Raw genomic sequence first — 21,740 nt, 5'->3', positions numbered from 1 at the left:
AATTGTCATGTTGAAGAATGTTGAGAATGTGTCAGTTAATCTACTTATCAATACTTCATTGGCCATAAAGTTATCAATCCCAGAAGGTGGATGTCCTCAAGGACTTAGTTATGATGATCTGTTTTGCAGCTATAGATATTTCGTCTGTATTTAGTATTTAGTAAAACGCTTTACCTTCTCTGTCTAAGACGGAAGTCCATGGCTCTCTGTGATCTATGCAGGCTGCAAGGGGGCCTGTGATTGGTCAGATGTTGGTGCCAAGCTGTTCAAATCCCCGCCTGACTTCTTCTTGGATAGAACAGCTACTTACCTGTTGTAGATGGAACCCTAGGCTATATTGTGTCACACTCCTGACCATAGGCCTGCTCATAAAATATTTGGCCATAGGAGTTAAGATATGATAAGAACATTTTTAGCCATAGGAGTTAATGTATGATAATAAAAGAATGTCCACACACAAATGCATTCTCTGCACTTTACTGTAACGTTGTAAGGTTTCTGTGACATCTAACATTGCAAAAACCTTCTAGCAGAATTCTTCAGCATGGTATGCCATACATAGGATTAGACATTCTGCAGTTGTCATTAGGTGTTGAATAGCAGCACATAATTTTGTAAGCCATGTTCCATTAGCACCTTGTTTCCTTGGGAGCACCACAGAGTGGAGACCACTTCCCCCACATATACTAAGCGCAGTCAGTTTCTTTCACCGAGTATAAGCAAGATGTCTTCGCAGGTGAAATAGTACTCACATCAGAGGATTCTGGCCTGCTCTAAAAGGTCATTTGCACCCTGCTCATGATCCACAGCTGACTGTACAAGAGTCTGGGCATCTACAGCTGTTTCTGAGCTGAGTTCTGAACCACCTAGCCTGGGGTTTTAGCCCTGTTAGGGGCCGTTGGACAGTAGCCAACTATGTGTGGATAGCTCTGGGACATTTAGCTCCCATGTCCTATCTTCTAGAGCAGGGATATCAAACTGGTGGCCCTCCAGCTGTTGCAGAACTACAAGTCCCATGACGCATTGCAAGGCTGACAGTTATAAGCATGACTCCCACAGGCAGAGGCATGATGGGACTTGTAGATCCACAACAGCTTGAGGGCCACTAGTTTGATACCCCTGTTCTACAGGAAGTTTTTTTCTAAAAGGGCCCTAACACCTAATTTCTACTTTCCCTATACCATACTATATTTGGAATGCAGCCAGCTAGTGGCAAGCAAGTTAACTGCACCTGTTAATAAGCCTTGGTATTAATTGTAACCAATTACCTCTGACCAAAATGTAATAATTTTCTTGCAGGACAAGGAAACATAAAACAGAGTTTGAGTTGATGAGCCCGACTTCATTACACTTATTTGTTGCCCTTCTTAAACTGTAGATTAGTCTTAGGTGAATAGCTGTTTACATTAATAGTAGAGAAATTGTTTAAAGGAGTATAGCACCTCTCCAGATAGTCAGGGGGAGCTAGAGTTTAATTTGTTTTTAGTAAGGAGGGCTGAGTAACAACCCAGGTGTAATAGTTAGTTGGATTAAATTGAAGTCAGGGCTGAGTTGAGAGGCTCTGCAGGTCAATTACCTCATACCTCCCCTTCTCTAGAGATCTTGGAAAAGATTCTAGAAGAAGTGGTCAGGAGTGAGGAGGGGCTGGCCTGCACACTTAGGGGACCTTGGCCAATCTCCAAGCAGGAGGCTTGGCACGAGGTTGTCCTTAAATGTAAAAGAGCCTGCTCAGCAACAGGGAAGTTTGGGTGGAAGATGAAGTGAGAGGCTGGAGAGCAGGAGCCTGGGAGGGGGCCCATATGGGAAGGAGCTCACCTACAGACAGAAGAGCTGGAAGGGAGGAAAGCTCAGGACCTCCTTGGCCTCCAGAGCAAGTACCATCTGTGTAGCAGGGAGGGAGTGGCACAGCGGAAGGCCTGAGAGCAGCCACCAACCCATAAGCTTACAGACAGAGGACTGGGTGAGTAGATCTACACCCCATGGGCCAGAAAGGGGAAGGCGCACTCTAGTGGGAAACTGGTACTGTCTTATATTTAAAGTAACAGACAGTGAATCCCCTGCCGAGGGATTCCTTCAGACAACTGAATAGATGAGTATCAGGGGTCTGGGGTGGTACACCAGGAGATGTTGTCTAGCTCTTCAAGAAGAGAATTTTTGCTGTTGAAGAGACTTGTACATACACTATATTGCCAAAAGTATTGGGATACCCCTCCACATCATTGAATTAAGGTGTTCCAATCACCTCCATGGCCACAGGTGTATAAAAATCAAGCACCTAGGATGCAGACTGTTTCTACAAACATTTGAAGAATCGGTCACTCTCAGGAGCTCAGTGAATTCAAGCGTGGTACTGTGATATTTTGCCACCTGTGCAATAAGAAATTTCCTTGCTACCATTCCATGGTCAATTGTTAGTGGTATTATAACAAAGTGGAAGCAAGCTGGAACAACAGCAACTCAGCCACAAAGTGGTAGGCCACGTAAAATGACAAAATGTGGTTAGCGCATGTTGAAGTGCACAGTGCGCAGAAGTTGCCAACTGTCTGCAGAATCAAAAGCTAAAGACCTCCAAACTTCGTTTGACCTTCAGATTAGCACAACAGTCCATAGAGAGCTTCATGGAATGGATTTCCATGGCCAAGCAGCTGCATCCAAGCCTTACATCACCAAGTGCAATGCCAAGCTTTGGATGCAGTGGTGTAAAGCATGCCACCACTGGACTCTAGAGCAGTGGAGATGTGTTCTCTGGAGTGACAAATCACACTTCTCTATCTGGCAATCTGAATAACATTTCTGGGTTTGGTGGTTGCCAGAAGAACGGTATTTGCCTGCCTGTATTGTGCCAAGTGTAAAGTTTGATGGAGGGAGGATTATGGTGTGGGGCTGTTTTTCAGGGGTTGAAGTTGGGCTTGTCCCCTTAGTTCCAGTGAAGGGAACTCTTTTGGCATCAGCATACCAAGACATTTTGGACAATTTCATGCTCCCAACTTTGTGGGAACAGTTTGGCGATGGCCCAATCCTGTTACAACATGACTACGCAGCAGTGCACAAAGCAAGGTCCATAAAGACATAGATGTCCTGACCTCAACCCAATAGAACACCTTTCGGATGAATAAGAGTGGCGACTGCGAGCCAGACCTTCTCCTCTGACATCAGTGCCTAACCGCACAAGTGTGCTTCTGGAAGAATGGTCAAACATTCCCATAGATATATTCCTAAACCTTGTGGAGAGCCTTCCCAGAAGAGCTGAAGCGGTTATAGCTGCAAAGGGTGGGCCAACTCAATATTGAACCCTACAGACTTAGACTGGGATGCCATTAAAGTTCATGTGTGTGTAAAGGCAGGCATCCCAATACCTTTGGCAATGTAGTGTAGTTCCAGGAACATTGTCCTCAGTTGCTGTTCCCTTGTGCAACCCCATATATCCCTTCCCCTATCCAAGTTCAAATCCCCTAATAAAAAAAATAGCTCAAGGACTGGTTACTGTCTCCTGGATGCAAGTCTATATGGAAAATGCTTGTTGCCTGGCTGTGCAGGACTGTAGGGGGACCCAAAATCTGTAGCGACTCCTAAGGGGGTAGAGCAACAGGAGAATTCCATGTTTTGTAAATATAAATAAATCCACATTTATTGCAAAAAGCAAATATGTGCATTATATTTTGTATTGGAACCTTCAAAGTATTACAATTGTGATCAGTGGACCTCTGATGCAATGGTCTGGCTTCTGAAGACTCTTCCTTCAAGTGTCAGTTAGTAAGCTGGAGGAAGCATCAATGGACTACAAGTGCAGTAACATCACTACACTTGTGTTCTATTGAGAACTGCAGTCCCTCTACTGCGGTGACCTATGGGACTTGTAGTTTTCCATTCACAACTCTACTAGCCTGAATGATGTAGCTGTGTGGTCAGAGCCATGCACAAATTCACAGAATTCTGTAAGTGTGTGCTTGTGTGTGTGTGCGGGGTGTAAACTGAGGGGTGAGGGCTACGTTTCATGTTACACTCTAAATATGGATGTCACATGAAATATGATCTGAAATGTGGAGTTATCTTTTAAACATAAACTTTTAAAGGGGATTAAAGAAGAAAGAAAATCTTTGTCTGCAATAATGTGTGGTGACCAGGTTTCTTAGTTGAAGACAAGGCTTTTTTCCAATGGGAACTCAGGGGAACGTAGTTCCGGTACGTCCAGCACTGAATGAATGTAATAGCAAGGGATGCTGGGGTGTGCTAGAGGATCTATTGTTGCTGGCTGATGGGGGGTCTATTGTCACTGAAGGGGGTATATTTGTGTGTAGTGGTCTGTTGTTGCTGGTGGGGGATCTATTGTTGATGGGGGCCAATTGTTGCTGGAAGGGATATACTGTTGAGGGTGGGTTTTATTGTATATTCTTGCTGGCTCCTGGAGAGTCTGTTAATGCTGGCTGCTGGGAGATCTGTTGTATCTGTTGGGTTTCTATTGTTGCATGGGTGTCATTTTGTTTTGGGGGTCCATTGTTGCTGGAGGAATCTGTTATTGCTTGCTTGAATAAATTGCAAAGATTTCAAAATGAACTTCTTTCATGTTGTCATTATGGGGTATTGTTTGTAGAATGTTGAGGAAAAAAATGAATTGAATCCATTTTGGAATAAGGCTGTAACATAACAAAATGTAGCAAAAGTTAAGCGCTGTGAATACTTCCTGGATGCACTGTAGTAGGAGGAAATGAGAGCTGTTCTGGATGTTGCAACAAATGTATTCCTATGGAGACTACTGCAGAACTGTAAATACAACTTTTTTGCTTCAGTAAAGTGCATATGGTTAAAATATAACATCTGGTCTGATTTACTTGAACAGAGACAGTGTGCTTTTACAGAGTATTGGTGAACTGGGGAATAAAGTGTACAACTATAAGTTGACCCTTATGGTTACAAAGCTAGAAGCATTAAGGATGAGGAGCCAGCTCAGGAAAGGGAATGGTGATGGCCAGTAAAACAGTTTTTGTAGGTAGGGGTAGCCTGGAATTTGGCATACCCTACTGAGTGGCTGGTTTCCTATCCTAGGGTCCACTGTGGAAGGGAATCCTCACAGGAACTGGGTCTGGAACCGTGGTGTGTGAGGTCTTGCAATATAAGTGCGGTGGGTACCCTCTTTGGCTTATAGTTGAACATTGTCAAATATACAGTGTGTGAAGATCTGGTTGAGAGACTCAATGCCATATCTCTCAAAATGTCTCTGTAGTTGATGTCAGGACAGGTGTCACTGGCAAGTGTAAAGGACGTTATCCTTCTGAATGCAGGGCCCCAATGAAGCACTTTTGCCTCCAACCATGAGCTGGCAATGAACCTACATGTGTTGTAGTACAAATCAAAATGGAGTGCTAACAGAGTGATCAAAAAATTGCTGTAAAAAAGGCAAATAGTTGAAATACATCAATGTTGAAAGCTATGGTTGTCAACTAGGCTGGATGTCAGACATGATTTTCAGTACTTGCTGAAAATGTTCTTAGACTGGAAAAAGGAACCTAATGTATCTATAAAGTGTAAGGACTGGTAAACTACAATATTTTACTTTTTTAGTTCTTCGGTTTAGCTGTTCTTTAATGGTTGCTGGCAAAATATATCTTTAGTGGGTTGTTTGGACTTAATTCATTGCCATCTTAGTGGATCAACTTTGCTCAAAGGTTATGTTTGTTGGACTTTAATACCAGTTGTTTTGCTGCTTGGTTAGTTAGGCAAATTACTTACTTTACTTACTTTACATTCAGACTGTGAGGACCTGCACTTTTTCTGGCAATAGGAAGGTCCTTCCAACTTTCTTACTTTGTATCTATAGCCAAAACATTTTTAGTTGGATAGTGTAGGGGAGGATTAGAACTCCTGTTAGGTTTCACTGCAGTCTAACACTCCGTTGGAGAGATTCCTTTACCTCTGACTTTTAAAAATGTTGTTCCCAGTATGGAAAGTGAGGAGAATCCCTCTAACAGCAACAGAGAGGAATACAATTTTTTTAGGTCAAGCAGGGTAATGCTTGAACCTTACTGTTGTCTGTCTTCCTATTGCAGATTTTCACCCTCTTCCTATCTGGTTAAAGGTTGTCCCAGCACAAAAATCTCAAAAATGGAGCCCAAGGTAGCAATAAAACTTGAAAGGGGTTCTAACCTTTCCCCACTCTTTCCAAAACTAAAATAGAAGTTTTGAATATAGATACGCTTTATGATGGGTTAAACTTGGCTGTGAGGTCAAAGGTCTTTATAAGTGTAGCCTTGGTCTGAGATGCTAGCAGAGAGGAGCGGCTAAAGTTTCATTGTGTCTGCTGCTGCTCTTGTTCATGTTCATAGAGGGATTTTATTCACAAATACATCTGTGGAGAGGATTCTGTGCCTGATAAGCAACAGAGACTATTCACAGGCACATATGTAAGAAGAGACTACTATTATAAAACTGTGTACAGACAATGTTAAAATGTTATTAAACCCACAACAGTCAAATCTGTCTGTATATTCAGTAAAGCATGCTTGTTATACTCACTGTGGAACCTTAGGGGTTAATTGTGTAAAAGATGTTTCTGATCCTCCCCTTCTACTGTTAGAAAAGAGGCTTGGAGGCAAGTTGCACATGCACAATTTGGTGTGTATTCCTAGAGAGTTTTTTTCTTTTGGGAGAGTGCATGTGATTGGCACAGGACCAATCAGCACTGCCCAGAGACAAAGTGTATCATAGGGGAGAATGAAAACTCCTCCTACAAGCTTTAACCAGTGCTCTGCTGGACACTGATAGAAGTCTCAAGACTGTTGTAACTGCTGATGAGAAAAGCTATTTAGCAGTTTATATTAACTAAAATAATTGCATTTCCATGCTGTGTGTACTGTGGTAGACCAGATATAGTGAATGCAGGGTCCTGGGTTTAGTAACACTTTAAGCCCACCCTCTACCTATCTGAGATGAAGGAGCAAAAAGCTAAAAGGTCAATATGCCCCAGATTTATTACTCCCTAAGCCAAAGTTTAAAAGAAACTGTGTCCACAGACCGAAGGTCCTAAAAAGTGCTGGTACTTTCTGATACAGCTTTGGTGGAAACCTACTATAGCCCACTTCCTGACACATCTTGGTGGGATGCCATAAAATTTACATAAAACAGGTGCGCATGTCCCTTTAAACCAGTAGTGTAAATGAAAATACAACTACCCCTACAATTCATCCCCCAAAAAATCCAAGTGTAAAAAGATGTGATAACCATAATGATACAAAATAAATAAATACCACAAAGTCCACAGTTCAATAGTTTCTCAACAAAGGGAGCTCAAATGTGCTTTGGCTGCAACACAGCGGAGAACTCCACTGTCTGGCTCAAAAAATTATGTCTCTCCAGGGTAATCTGGATATGTCACTCCGTTTTAAATGTCACCCTCAGCCGCACACAGCATAGCCATCATACGATAGAAAACAGGAGAAGCCTCATGGTGCAGTAAAATTTAAATCTAGTTTAATAAAAGGATATCTTACATACAAGACAATGTAACAAGTGGAATGCAAACTCCAAAGCACGGCCACAGGACCCATTGGTGTACATGATGATGTCACAGAAACAGATCCTCCCAATGTGTTTTCCCTGAACAGGCATCATCAGATGATCACCTGATGATGTCTGTTTAGGGGAAATGTATTGGCTGGCTATACACCAATTTACTTTTGATCAATTCCTGCTGAATCATCTGAAATTGTTGGTCTTGTTGGCATCATCCGGCTTAGCAAAAGTCCATATCAAAATCAAACAGCCAGATGGAAAATTATTGGCTGAAAAGTGATTCCATCCAATTTGGCAAATGAGGTTTAATGTTGATAAATTTACGGTTATGCACTTGGGGGCTAAGAATATGCATGCATCATACATACTGGGGGGGTACAACTGGGGGAATCAATGGTGGTGAAGTATCTGGGGGTTCTGGTAGATCACAAGTAGAGATGAGCGAATCGAACTTGGCGAAGTGGAATTCGTTTCGAATATTAGGAAAAATTCGATTCGCACCGAATCCGAAAATTAGCAAACTTCGGATGCACGAATCGAATTTTTCCCGATCGGCCGATTTTCATCCCTTCTACAGCCGGCAAAAAGTGTCCCTGCAGAGAGCTCCGCTATTTCTGACAGTTCTCTGACAGTTCCTTCACATTTACAGCGGTTGAAACATTGTATCTATTTGTTTCCATTTAGGATACAGATGTTTTTATTCGGAAACAAATAGATACAATGTTTCAACTTTATTAGATATGTGTATCACCTAACCCCAAAATCCCCTCAAAAAGTCACGCCTTCTCCCCAGAAAGCAACACAATATTACAACCTTTTTGAAATTATATAAACAAATTCAAACAGATGAATATAATCATAAATTACAAAAATTAGAAAAAATCATAAAATTCAAAAATACAAAAATAAAAGTAATTAAAAAAAGTCCAGCATAAAGTGTCCCAAAATGTCCCAATGTAAACACAAATAGTGTCAAACAGAAATGGTGTCCCAAAATTGTCCAAATCTCCAAATTTTATCCAGTCAGAAGAAATTCCCTTTCATCCCGCAATACCTCGAAAAAAACAAATTCAGAAATCTAGTGCATTACCTTTATAAATAATATATATATATATTCTCTTCGTGCAAAAACAAAAACCAAAAACACAAAAAAGTGTGCAAACACTATATATGTGTATTTTTCCGTGCACATGTGAATGAACTGTGACCACTCAGTGAACACTGCAACAGTGTGTATCCACCAGCACCAATAGTATTGGACACTATTACCCTCTGTATCCTTATACCAACATCCACATGAGATCTTCTGAATGCTCCAATGAAATTATTCCAAGGTCCTCAAAAAGACAAGAAGGGTCTCAAGTCTCAAGTATCCATTTATGATACAGATGTTTTTATTTGGAAACAGATACAATGTTTCAACTGCTGTAAATGTGAAGGAACTGTCAGAGAACTGTCAGAAATAGCGGAGCTCTCTGCAGATACACTTTTTGCTGTACTGGAATTCTTCTTCATCCTCATCCTTCTTCATCCTCATCCTTCTTCTTCTTCTTCTTCATCCTCATCCTTCTTCTTCTTCATCCTCATCCTTCTTCATCCTCATCCTTCTTCTTTATCCTCATCCTTCTTCTTCTTCTTCATCCTCATCCTTCTTCTTCTTCTTCTTCTTCCTCATCCTTCTTCTTCTTCTCCATCCTCATCCTTCTTCTTCTGCTTCTTCATCCTCATCCTTCTTCTTCTTCTTCTTCATCCTCATCCTTCTTCTTCTTCTTCTTCTTCTTCTTCATCCTCATCCTTCTTCTTCTTCTCTTCTTCATCCTCATCCTTCTTCTTCTTCCTCTTCTTCTTCTTCTTCATCCTCATCCTTCTTCTTCTTTTTCTTCTTCATCCTCATCCTTCTTCTTCTTCCTCATCCTTCTTCTTCTTCTTCTTCTTCTTCTTCTTCTTCATCCTCATCCTTCTTCTTCTTCTTCTTCTTCATCATCCTCATCCTTCTTCTTCTTCTTCATCCTCATCCTTCTTCTTCTTCTCTTCTTCATCCTCATCCTTCTTCTTCTTCCTCATCCTTCTTCTTCTTCCTCTTCTTCTTCTTCTTCATCCTCATCCTTCTTCTTCTTTTTCTTCTTCATCCTCATCCTTCTTCTTCTTCCTCATCCTTCTTCTTCTTCTTCTTCTTCTTCATCCTCATCCTTCTTCTTCTTCTTCTTCTTCTTCATCCTCATCCTTCTTCTTCTTCTTCATCATCCTCATCCTTCTTCTTCTTCTTCTTCTTCTTCATCCTCATCCTTCTTCTTCTTCATCCTCATCCTTCTTCTTCTTCTTCTTCTTCTTCATCATCCTCATCCTTCGTCTTCCTCTTCTTCATCCTCATCCTTCTTCTTCTTCTTTTTCTTCATCCTCATCCTTCTTCTTCTTCTTCTTCATCCTCATCCTTCTTCTTCTTCTTCTTCTTCTTCATCCTCATCCTTCTTCTTCTTCATCCTCATCCTTCTTCTTCTTCTTCTTCATCCTCATCCTTCTTCTTCTTCTTCATCCTCATCCTTCTTCTTCTTCTTCTTCATCTTCATCCTCATCCTTCTTCATCCTCATCCTCCTTCTTTTTCTTCTTCTTCTTCATCCTCATCCTCCTTCTTCTTCTTCCTCATCCTTCTTCTTCTTCATCTTCATCCTCATCCTTCTTCATCCTCATCCTCCTTCTTCTTCTTCTTCTTCATCTTCTTCTTCATCTTCTTCGTCGTGCCCCGTGACTGCCCAAATGAGTGAAGTGTGCGGTGATTCTAAGATCAACGGCACTCATCTGCATGTCATACTGACTGACAGTATTATTTCTCTTCCCCAGCAGACTCCAAGGGCATTTAAATTAAAGGTACAGTGTTCTGCACTAATATAAAGGCTCTCTGAAGCCTAGAAACCCTTTTAATAAGTTAAATTCGCAGCGAATAAATTTGCATCGAATCGAATTTATTCCGCAAATTCGGCGAATCAGCCGAATCGAATTTTTGAATAATTCGCTCATCTCTAATCTCAAGCTTAATAATGGCATGCAATGCCAAGCTGCGGTTTCTAAAGCGAGCAAAATCCTCTCTTGTATTAAAAAGAGGTATAGACTCCAGAGAGAGAGATATCATGTTACCCCTGTACAAATCATTAGTAAGACCTCATCTGGAATATGCAGTTCAGTTTTGGGCACCAATTCACAAAAAGAACATTGGGGAACTGGAGAAGGGCAACCAAACTGATAAGAGGCATGGAGGAGATCAGCTATGAGGAAAGATTAGAGGAACTGAATTTATTCTCTCTTGAGAAGAGGAAATTAAGGGGGGATATGATCAACATGTATAAATACATCAGTGGTTCATATAGTGAACTCGGTGTAGAGTTATTCACCCTGATGTCATCACAGAGGACAAGGGGGGGAAGAAAAGAAATGGAATCTCCAAACACGGAAAGGATTCTTCACAGCGAGAGCTGTGAAAATGTGGAATAGACTCCCTCAAGAGTTAGTTCTGGCCAGCTCAGTGGATTGCATTAAAAAAGGCCTGGATTCTTTCTTGGATACACATAATATAACTGGATACTAACATTTATAGGTAAAGTTGATCCAGGGAATATCCGATTGCCTCTCGGGGGATCAGGAAGGAATTTTTTCCCTGCAGGAGCAAATTGGATCATGCTTTGCTGGGTTTTTTTTCCTTCCTCTGGATCAACTGTGGGTATAGGATTAAAAGCTTTTTTTTTTTTTTTTTTTTTAATGGTTGAACTGGATGGATGTTTGTCTTTTTTCAGCCAGACTAACTATGTAACTATAAGTAACTGTATGTCTATTCAGACTGCAATGATTGTGATTGCAGCCAAATTGCAAAACTCAAATTTATTATAGAGTTGTCCCCTGCAGTAATTATATTCTGCCAATTTATGCCCTGAGTCTCATCATCATTCAATCTGGAAGATCAAAAATCGTGGGTGGTATAGAAGATGCCGCAACCAGTTATTTCCTGTAGTTACAATCACAATTATACTTAAGCACTTGGGCTTTTAAGGGACCAGGTATCATTCAAATGACAACCACAAAGCAAATATTATTTTATTTTTTTCCATAATATAAAAAATTATATTATTATTATTGTGAGGAATCTGATCTCAGCTATTTGTTATTTGGGGGGAGTAGATCTGTTGAGTGCCTTGTGTGTGCTGGGACAAGGTTATCTAGCATTCAAGGTGATGGTGGCAAACTGCACCCCCCCCAAAACAAAAATTAGCACTAATCAACACTCTCATGCCCTAAGCATACTATCCCTCTGCAAGCCCAAAATCTACCCAACCAAAAATGCAAAAATGCCTCATCCTCACAGTCCAAGTCCTCCTCCAAGCACAAGACTTTGCCACCTAATCTCAACTTCCAGCTCAAATCCTCCCCATTTTCCTACAAATCTTCCATGCCCCAAAAATTCAACCCCCCCCCCAATTTCTCCTTCCTAGCACAAATTCTCTCCCCAATCCCCCCCCCCCCCAGTACAAATCCCCTCAAATTTCCACTCCTAGTTTAATTCCTCTCCCCAAATCTCCCCTCCTAGTACAAATACACCACGTTAACCCCCTTCACAGCACAAATCCTCCCCCAAATCCCCCCGTATCTACCCTCCTAGTACAAATCCCCCCCCAAATCACCCCTACTAGTACAAGTCCCCCCTCAGCCCCCCTTCCTAGTATAATTCCCCCCCAAAAAATCACCCCTATTAGTAAAAATCATCTCCACCCCCCCTCCTAGTACAATTCCCCCCCAAATCCCCACACTTTCCAGCACAAATCCCCCCAATTTCCCCCCTCCTAGCAATAATCCTCCCCAATTTCTCTCTTCTAGCATTAATCCCCCCCCCCCTAATTTCCCCCTCCGAATACTAATCCTCCGCAATTCTCCCCTCCTAGCACTAATCCCACCCACCAATTCCCCCCTCCTAACACAAATCCTTTCCAATCCTGCCTTCTAACACATCCCTCCCAATTATCCTTCCCAGCACAAACAGCCCCCCACCACCCCTCCTTCACAAGCTCCCCCTCACTTAATCTTACATGTGGGAACTACAGGAGTAGTGAGGAGATACAGGCTCTCTGTGATCTCCCTCCTCCTTTCATAACAGCGATCCTCCATACAGAAGGCTACACAGGATCGTTCTTAGATCCAATGGTACACCGCTTGATTACCCAACCTCATCTCCTTCAAAGACTGCTCAACTCCTGTAAATGTGGGTAGGGTGCGGGTAATCAAACTGTGTACTGCCGGATCTAAGAGCAATCCTGTATAACCTTCTGTATGGAGGATCGCTGTTATGACAGGAGGAGGAAGATCACAGAGAAGCCTGCACCTCCTCTCTGCTCTCTCCATTCTGCCGCTGTCACTGCTCCTGTCTGGACTGTTAACATGTACATGGGGGGGGGGCACCTGGCTTGGGGGGGGAACAACTGAAATCTGGGAAGCACAGTCCAACCCAGCAACCCCCCTGAGATCCAGCCATGATCCAGGAGATGCCTCTATACAGACAATGCAAGTTTAATTGCCAGTAGTTCTCAGTTCCCGACATCATAGTTGACTTCAGCAGGAGAAACATTTTTAGATAAAAATGCTACTGGGTGAATTCTACCTGTTTTGGTTACCTTTGAGACAGCACTCCACCAGACCCTACTTCAGATACATCAACTTCAACAATATGCTGAGGTCTGGGTTTGGATGCTGATGGATTGGAGCCAGGGGTGGACTGACAACTCATGGGGCCCCGGGCAATAGGGGATCATGGGGCCCCTGTGTCCTTGCCCAAACTCAAAAAAGCCTATGAAAAAGGTACCAGGGGCATCTCATGGGGCCCCCTACTGACCTCGGGCCCTCGGGCAGAGCCCGAGTTTCCATATGGTCAGTCCGCCCCTGATTGGAGCCTTGCTAAACATTTCCTTCAGATGCTGGAAAGCTGACACTGCTTTAGAGGACCAAACTTTACAATTTACCCCCTTCTTGGTTATAGCAGTAAGAGTTGCAGCAATACAAGTAAACCCTAGCCTTAGATAAAACATCTGTAGTATTTGGCAAATCACAGAAATCTTTGAAGACCTCTCAAGGTGTTCAGTTGTAACTACGGCAGAAGAGCAGCAAGTTTTGTGGGTTCATTTGAAAGCCTTCATGGCTTATAATGTAACCCAGAAAAGGTATGTGGCTCTGATGAAAGCTACATTTTTTTACTTTGTTGTAGAGGGATTCTATTGTAGCCAATGTGGTACTTGTTTCACATGTGTTCCAGGTGAGTCTTAAAAAAGATTAAGTAGTCATCCAGGTAGATTATCACAAACTTGTTTCTGAAGTCATGAAAGATATCATCCATGAAACACTGGAAGGCAAAGTCCAAATGGCATAACTAGATACTCATATTGTCCATTGGGAGTGTTGAATGCTGTCACCTTCTCCTATACGAATCAGGTTATAGGCCCCTCGCAAGTCCAGCTTAGTAAAAATAATGGTTCCTTTGAGAACACCAAATAGTTCTAGGCGAAGGGGCAGAAAATAAGAATCCCTTACAATGATTTTGTTTAATCCACAATAATCTATACATGGACAGAGACCCCATGTTTCTTTTCAACAAAGAATAAACCTGCCCCTACTGGGGAAGAAGAGTGACAGATAAAGCCTGTTTCCAAGTTGTCCTGAATATGCTCTTCCACAGACTTTTGTTTAGACTGTGACAATGAATATGTCTTTCCCTTCGGAAGAGGCGATCCAGGGATCAGGTTAATTACAGTCAAAAGAGTGACGTGGGGGTAAAACTGCTGCTTTTTTCTTGCAAAATACATTGGCAAAGTTGTGGTATTCTTGAGGCAAGGTTGGAGGTATAGTCAAAGAAGCCAATAGACTGTGAGTCTTTTGGGATGATATATACAGTCCTACTGATGATACGACCCCCAGGAGGTTATATCTTTAAAGGATACGCAAATAGACACCCCCATAAGGGCAGCAATCATAGTACATATACACATAGAAAGTTCTTTAACCACTTGCCAACCACAAATAGCTAAATGACAGCTTCACTGCAGCTGGCCAGTTCTGGGAGGGCATCATCTTATGTCCTCCCAGAACACACTCTCCTGCTCCGGGGGCGCGCACCCAGCAATCTCCGTGATGTGGTAAAAGGCCAATCACAGTGGTCTTTTACCACGTGATCAGCCGTGTCCAATGACTCACTGATCACCGGGAAATACAATTGCCGGTTATCGCTGTACACAAAGTACTGCCGAGAACCAGCAGTTGTCAGAGGAGAGAATGGCACCGATCATCAGTGCCCTGATGATTGGTGCCCAGTAGTGCCACACACCAATGCAGCCCACAAGTGCCCAGCAGTGCTGCCTACAAGTGCCTAGCAGTGCCACACAGCTGTGCCCATCAGTGCCACACACCTGTGCCCATCAGTGCCCACCAGTGCCACTCACCAGTGCCCACCAGTGCCACTCACCAGTGCCCCTCAGTGCCGCCCATCAGTGCCACCAGTCAGTGTCATCAGTCAGTGCTGACTATCAGTGCTCATCATCAGTGCCACCTCATCAATGCCAGCTCATCAGTGCCGCCTATCAGTGCTCATCAGTGCCACCTCATCAGTGCCCATCAGTGCATCATTGAAGGAGAAAAATTATCTGTTTGCAAAATTTTATAAGAAAAACAAAGAAAAACTTTTTTTTTGTTTTATTTTGTTTATAGCGCAAAAAATAAAACACCCAGTGGTGAGTAAATACCACCAAAAGAAAGCTCTATTTGTGCGAAAATAAATGATAAAAATGTCATATGGGTAGAATGTTGCATGACCGCGCAATTGTCATTCAAAGTACGACAGCCCTGAAAGCTGAAAACTGACCTGGTCAGGAAGGGGGTAGAAGTGCTCGGTAGGCAAGTGGTTAAAAGGGATACATACTTTATTCCATAAAAATCCTTATAAAAGATACATGTTTTTTAAGGAACATTAACTCTGACAATGCTACAAATTACTTCCTTCAGAGCATGAAAGGAACTCCCAAAGAAAGGGAGACTACTCCACATATATTTTAAAAAAAGACATTGACTTTGACAATACTACAAAATACTTTCTTTGCAACATGAAAAAAACTCCCAAAAGAAGGGAGACTACCCCGACGCGTTTTGATCATTCCATTTTTGATCTTCTTCAGGGACATAGACACGGAAGGAATTTCAAAATAGACATACAAGATTAAATGATAATATACACATAAATAATAAGTAAATAACATTGAAGTGATTGCCATAATTATACTTACAAAAGGATTGAACAAGCATTAATCAGAGCAATTATACGTAATATCCAGGATGGGACTACATATTCCAAGGCCTCAATGGCATGGACCAACCAGAAGAGCAAGAGTGGTCAGATTTACATCCTATGGCAGTGTGGATGAGTGTCTCATTGTCCACAAGCCTGTATCATGCCAGCAATGTCTTACGACTGACTGCCGGTTTGCGACAGCTGCGGCTAAGGGAACATGTTACATGTTCCACCCTAAAAATGGGTGGAACATGTAACATGTTCCAAAGGTGAACGTATCCTTTAATAACCCAGTCAAAAGAAGGGCTGTGTTCTTCCAACCACGGAAACCCAAGAATGACAGGCAGGAACAGCGAGTCAATCAGGGATAGGATAATAGCTTCCTTGTGGAGTGCTCCAACCTGAGTTATGATTGTAGTGATCTCGAATTCCACTGTAACTTTTTCTAATGGTTGTTCATTCAGAGTGGTGATGCTCAAGGGTCTTGGTTTAAAAACAAAAGGAATATTGTTTTTCTTAGCAAAAGTGTGATCTAAGAATATACCATCTGCTCCAGAATCCACAGCCAATCCAAAGCCTCACAGGATATAGAATTTGAGGCTAAATGGAAAGTTGCAGGTACCGTGGTCTTAGTTTTGGAGGAAGAATTTGTAAGATCTAACCCTGCTCCTCCAACATGGGTTAGATCCTCCCTTTTACCGGACAGGAAGGGCAAGTGGATAACATATTTCCTTTTAGTCTACAATACAGGCGTAGGCCCAATGAGCGTCTCCTTTGCCTCTCTGCCTCTGTCAGGAGGAGACAGCTAAGTTAAATAAACTCGCCGAGGTAGCTTGTGAGTCCATAACTTCTCCTGACACCTTTCTTGCTTTCTTGGTACTTGACATCCAGACAGACACACAGCTCTATGAACTTTTCAAGGTCATCATGAAGATCTTTATACACCAGTTCATCTTTGATGCGATCTGCAAGACCTCTGCGAAAAGCTGCGTGAAGAGCACCAGCATCCCACTGAGTCTCAGCAGCCAGTGTACAAAAGTCAATAGCATATTGTGCTGAAACCCTGCCTAGTTTGTCAAAAACAGTCTGAAGAGAAGACAAGAACTTATAGGCATCCTGCAGTAGAGGATTGTTGAATTCCAGATAAGGAGAGACCCATCCCAAGGCTTTCCCCTTTAACAAAGAAATTAGAAAAGTCACTTTGGCTGAAGAAGTGCTGAATGTCTCAGGGATACTACGGAAATGCAAACGGAAAATGTTCAAAAAGCCTCTGCAGTCTTCAGTATCACCTCCAAATATTTCAGGCAAAGGAAGTTTGGGAGGCACTGAAGAGACGGCTTGGATTGGAGCAGGAGTCCGGACTGGTTCAGAGGAAGCCGGCAGCAAGTATTTAATCATAGCAGTAAGTTCTTTCAGCTTAGTGTCCAAAGAGGAAGGATGCTTCTTATAAGCACCAATCAACTGTCCTTGATGTGAGATAGGCCTAACTACCTCAGCTGGGTCCACTTGTTATGTAAGGTACCTGATGTAAGATAGATTCTGAAGTGGAGCTTAGGTTGAGGGTTGAGAAGTCAACATAGTCAGACATGCTGGGTCAGCAACAAATCTTTGCAGAAAGGCACAAAATTAGAATCCAGAAGAATGGTCAAAAGCAGGCAGGGGTCATGCACAGTGTGGCAGAGGAACGCAGAATCGTCAGGCGAAAGCGTGGTCAAGAAATCAGGCAGAAGTCCATAATCCAGTAGTTCAGCAGTTCACACAGGAAAGCACACATCCTGGGAATAAGTCCATAGAAACGGGAACAAAGCAGAGAAATTCCAGGTATTTAAAGGTTGAGCTGATTGCAGATTGACCAAAGCTGGAAGGCACATGGAGCTAAGGTGTCCAAGGGGCAGAAGTACTAAGCAAAGTACATGTTTCAGAGATTTAGATCTTCGTGAGTGAATAGAGCTGCAGTACCAGGACCAGAACCAGAAGGATCCAGGTTCAAAACCACACAGACACATGACATAAACAAATGACTTCCTTACAAACAGGGAGGAGAAGAGGGTCACCAATGAGCGCTATGTGTTTTGCATCCAAAGAGGCTTCATCAGGAGTATTACATATCATCAGTGACCCTCTTCTCCTCCATCTGTACTAAGAATTCATGTATTTACAGAGTGATAGAGTTTACAGAATTGGTTATCTTAACATACAATTTTGATAAGCTTGTAGGGGGCTGGATGGTTTTTTTTTGTAGACCTATATCAATGATTATCAGAATTTTTTCCCCCTTTTTAATAGATGTTTTATGAGCAATTTTTTATATTATGGAAAAAATTTAATTATGTATGTTGATATGTGATTGACATGTGTTTGATACCTGGCACCTTAAAAGCCCAGGTGCTTAAAATTGAACTGTACTGCATCTGAGCACCACAAACAAAAAATGCTATTTAATTCATATTTAATATTCAAAGCAAACTCCACCATACATCCATTCATGTCTCCATGCTTTATTTTCCTGAGAAATAATTTTGAAAAACACCCCCTGGCATGTCTGGCCGTGGCCATCTTGAGTAAGGGCAGATGATTCATGTAGCATTGTAGCATTTACTTCCTGGAATCCATCTGCCCTTAGCTCAGGCATATGCTGAGATGAGAACCCTCCATCCGCTCTTGAAGACTGCTGGAATGTATGAAATCATTTGTCTAGGTATGGAAACCAGGAAGCAAAAAAAACAAACAAAAAACAAGTAAATATGATACATTTTCCTTTCTATTTAATAATGCTAGCAGCATAAGAACTAAAAATAGTCAATGTCTGAGCCTGTAGCTTGGCTTTTAGTGCTCTCTCCAAAACAAAAATATTTTTCAGCTAAAGGTGGGCTTTAAGCAGAAAGTACAACATGCCTATTTCTTCCCCCACTCCCACATGGAAGAAAAATATATTGGAAATATATTTAAAAAAACTCTTCCCAAGTATATTGACATTTATTTGAAATACTACAATTTGTCCATAGTCACTATATTTCAATATATATATATATATATATATATATATATATATATATATATATATACACTGCATGTTGAAATTAGTTTTTTATATATTACAAAATATATGAAAAATATTTTTTATATATATCTTTTTTAAATATATTCTTCAGATGTTTTTTAACATATAAAAAAGTCTTTTTAACATATATTTTTACATATATTTGTAAATGCATTCCAAAAATGTAGATTAAATGTATTTGTAAAGACATACAGTATATTTGAAATTGTATTTTTAAAAATATTTTTCATATATTTTGTAATATATAAAATGTATTTAGGAAGAATATTTTTAAATTATTTATTTTAAATATATTTTTCTTCCATGTGGGCTTATAAACTATAAACCATACTTACTATGTGCCAGACAGCAGAAGTGTAAATAATCCTGACTTTCTGATGCCATACAGCTAAACCCTGTAATTTGTAGCCGGTTAAGTGGGCACAACTGTGGACGAGTTTTATATTGCAGAATGGAAGTTACTGGCAAGACTTTGCCACCCTTAACAAAAAGCTTAAGCGAAATCCAAAACCCTTCAGTCCTTTGTTAGGGGTTTTATTTTTAGTTCACTTATAGCAATAACTACATATAAGCAAAGTAGTCCTTATAATTATATGACACAGCAAACGGCCTACACAGGAAAAAAGTTAATGTTTACCCTTGTGATTGCATCATTCAAATGTAACTAAATGGCATGTCCCCAAATAAATCATATGGCATCTGTTCATAAAACCCATTTCACATTGTGCTGAAGGAATTTTGTTTAAATATTTTTTTTTAACCTGTTTAGCTTTCAGGTTGATCATTTACTTATGAGAAAAGAGAAGGAGTATGAAAACAATGTGCACAGGGTGTAAATAGCTACGCTTTCCCAGTCTGACCGTTGCCTGTTATTGCTCCTGTTAATGTTGGGTTGATCCAGCTCTGACTCAGCAGTATTAGTCAGAAACAAGTTGGTGGGGTCAGCTGAATAACAGATTTTCCGGCATCAGGAAAAGCCGCAGAGTTATTCAGCTATCACAGCTATCAAAGGTTAAGTATGAGTGAAGATCCAGGAAAGCTTTGCTGGAATTAAATTCTGTGCAATATAGAAGGGAGCCAAATACTACAATAGAGAACAGCATAAAATAACTCCTTTAACCAGACCTGCATTAAGACAAAAGGGACCCGGGGCAAAGGTCATGCAAAGTAGTATTAAGCCCTGAAAGTTAAACTGCCCTTTACATTAGGCTCCACTCAGATAGTGTAAAATACATTTATTTTTTGTTCTCTATCCTTACATTTTGATATGTTTTTTTTCTCTCAGGAGTACACCCTGTGCACAGACGCAGGACCACTGGTGCTGTGCTTGGCTGGTGCTTTGAATTTAAACTGTACTGTGCATGTGCTGGTCAGGCACAGTGCTGGATCAGCCTACTATTCACATGTGAGCAGCATAACTCATCTTAGTCCCAAATCCCCCCTGCCCACCTTAGCTTGCAAATGTCCATCTCTTACATCTGATATATAGATTTGTCTTTGTGGTCTTATGTTCCATCCACACTGTGTCTCTGTGGTCTTATGTTCCATCCACACTGTGTCTCTGTGGTCCTACGTTCCATCCACACTGTGTCTCTCTGGTCTTATGTTCCATCCACACTTTGTCTCTGTAGTCTTATGTTCCATCCACACTGTGTCTTTGTGGTCTTATGTTCCATCCACACTGTCTCTTTGTGGTCTTATGTTCCACCCGCATTGTCTTTGTGGTCTTATGTTCCATCCACACTGTGTCTCTGTGGTCTTCTGTTCCATCCACACTGTGTCTCTGTGGTCCTATGTTCCATGCACACTGTGTCTCTGTGGTCCTATGTTCCATGCACACTGTGTCTCTGTGGTCTTATGTTCCATCCACACTGTGTCTCTGTGGTCCTACGTTTCATCCACACTGTGTCTCTCTGGTCTTATGTTCCATCCACACTTTGTCTCTGTAGTTTTATGTTCCATCCACACTGTGTCTTTGTGGTCTTATGTTCCATCCACACTGTCTCTTTGTGGTCTTATGTTCCACCCGCATTGTCTTTGTGGTCTTATGTTCCATCAACACTGTGTCTCTGTGGTTCTTTGCTCCATCCACACTGTGTCTCTGTGGTCTTATGTTTCATCAACATGGTGTCTCTGTGGTCTTTTGTTCCATCCATACTGTGTCTCTGTGGTCTTATGTTGCATGCACACTGTGTTTCTGTGGTATTACATTCCATTCACACTATGTCTCTGTGTGGAGTCATACCATTTTGGTAGAAGAGCAGGGATTTGCATCCTCATGTCAGCGCTTCCCCTATGGACTGGTAAGGGAATATTCAAGAAGCAGCAGGAGAGGTGCAGAACACAAAGAGCCACAGGATGAATGAAGCAGAAGTAGGTAGATCCTTGTCTGCAAGTCCATCTCCAATAAGAGAAGTGAGTAGCACTATAGTGAGAACACCAAAAGTTAGATTTTTCAAGGTACCACTTAGACACAATATTTCTAGATGTTCACTGTAATATGGCAAATTTTCACCTTTTGAGTTGCGGTCAACTTTGTTACATGGTTTGTTTAAAGTAAATATGTGCTTTGTCCATGAAGGGCAAAGCAACAGGTTCATTCTAATGCCCCCGCCCCAGAGGATAGGGTGGGTTTCCTTTTGGTTTTGTCCAACAACAGAGAGCAAGATGAAATCTGTAATGGAAAAGGAGGAACAGTGGAGTTACCAATCCCAAATAATGAGTCCAGAGTCATGCCAGGGTAATGCAGTCTAATTTTAAAAGGTTTACAACTTCCACCTATAGAGCCAATAAATGTATTATGAAAATTCAACATTAAAAAAACACTCACTATTCACAAACAACAAAATAATATTATGATAGAT

This window comes from Staurois parvus, unplaced genomic scaffold (assembly GCF_062004578.1).
Source record: "Staurois parvus isolate SC_StPar_1 unplaced genomic scaffold, SC_StPar_1.0 ptg000303l, whole genome shotgun sequence".
Lineage (NCBI taxonomy): Eukaryota > Metazoa > Chordata > Amphibia > Anura > Ranidae > Staurois > Staurois parvus.
This window is presented reverse-complemented; position numbering follows the sequence as displayed.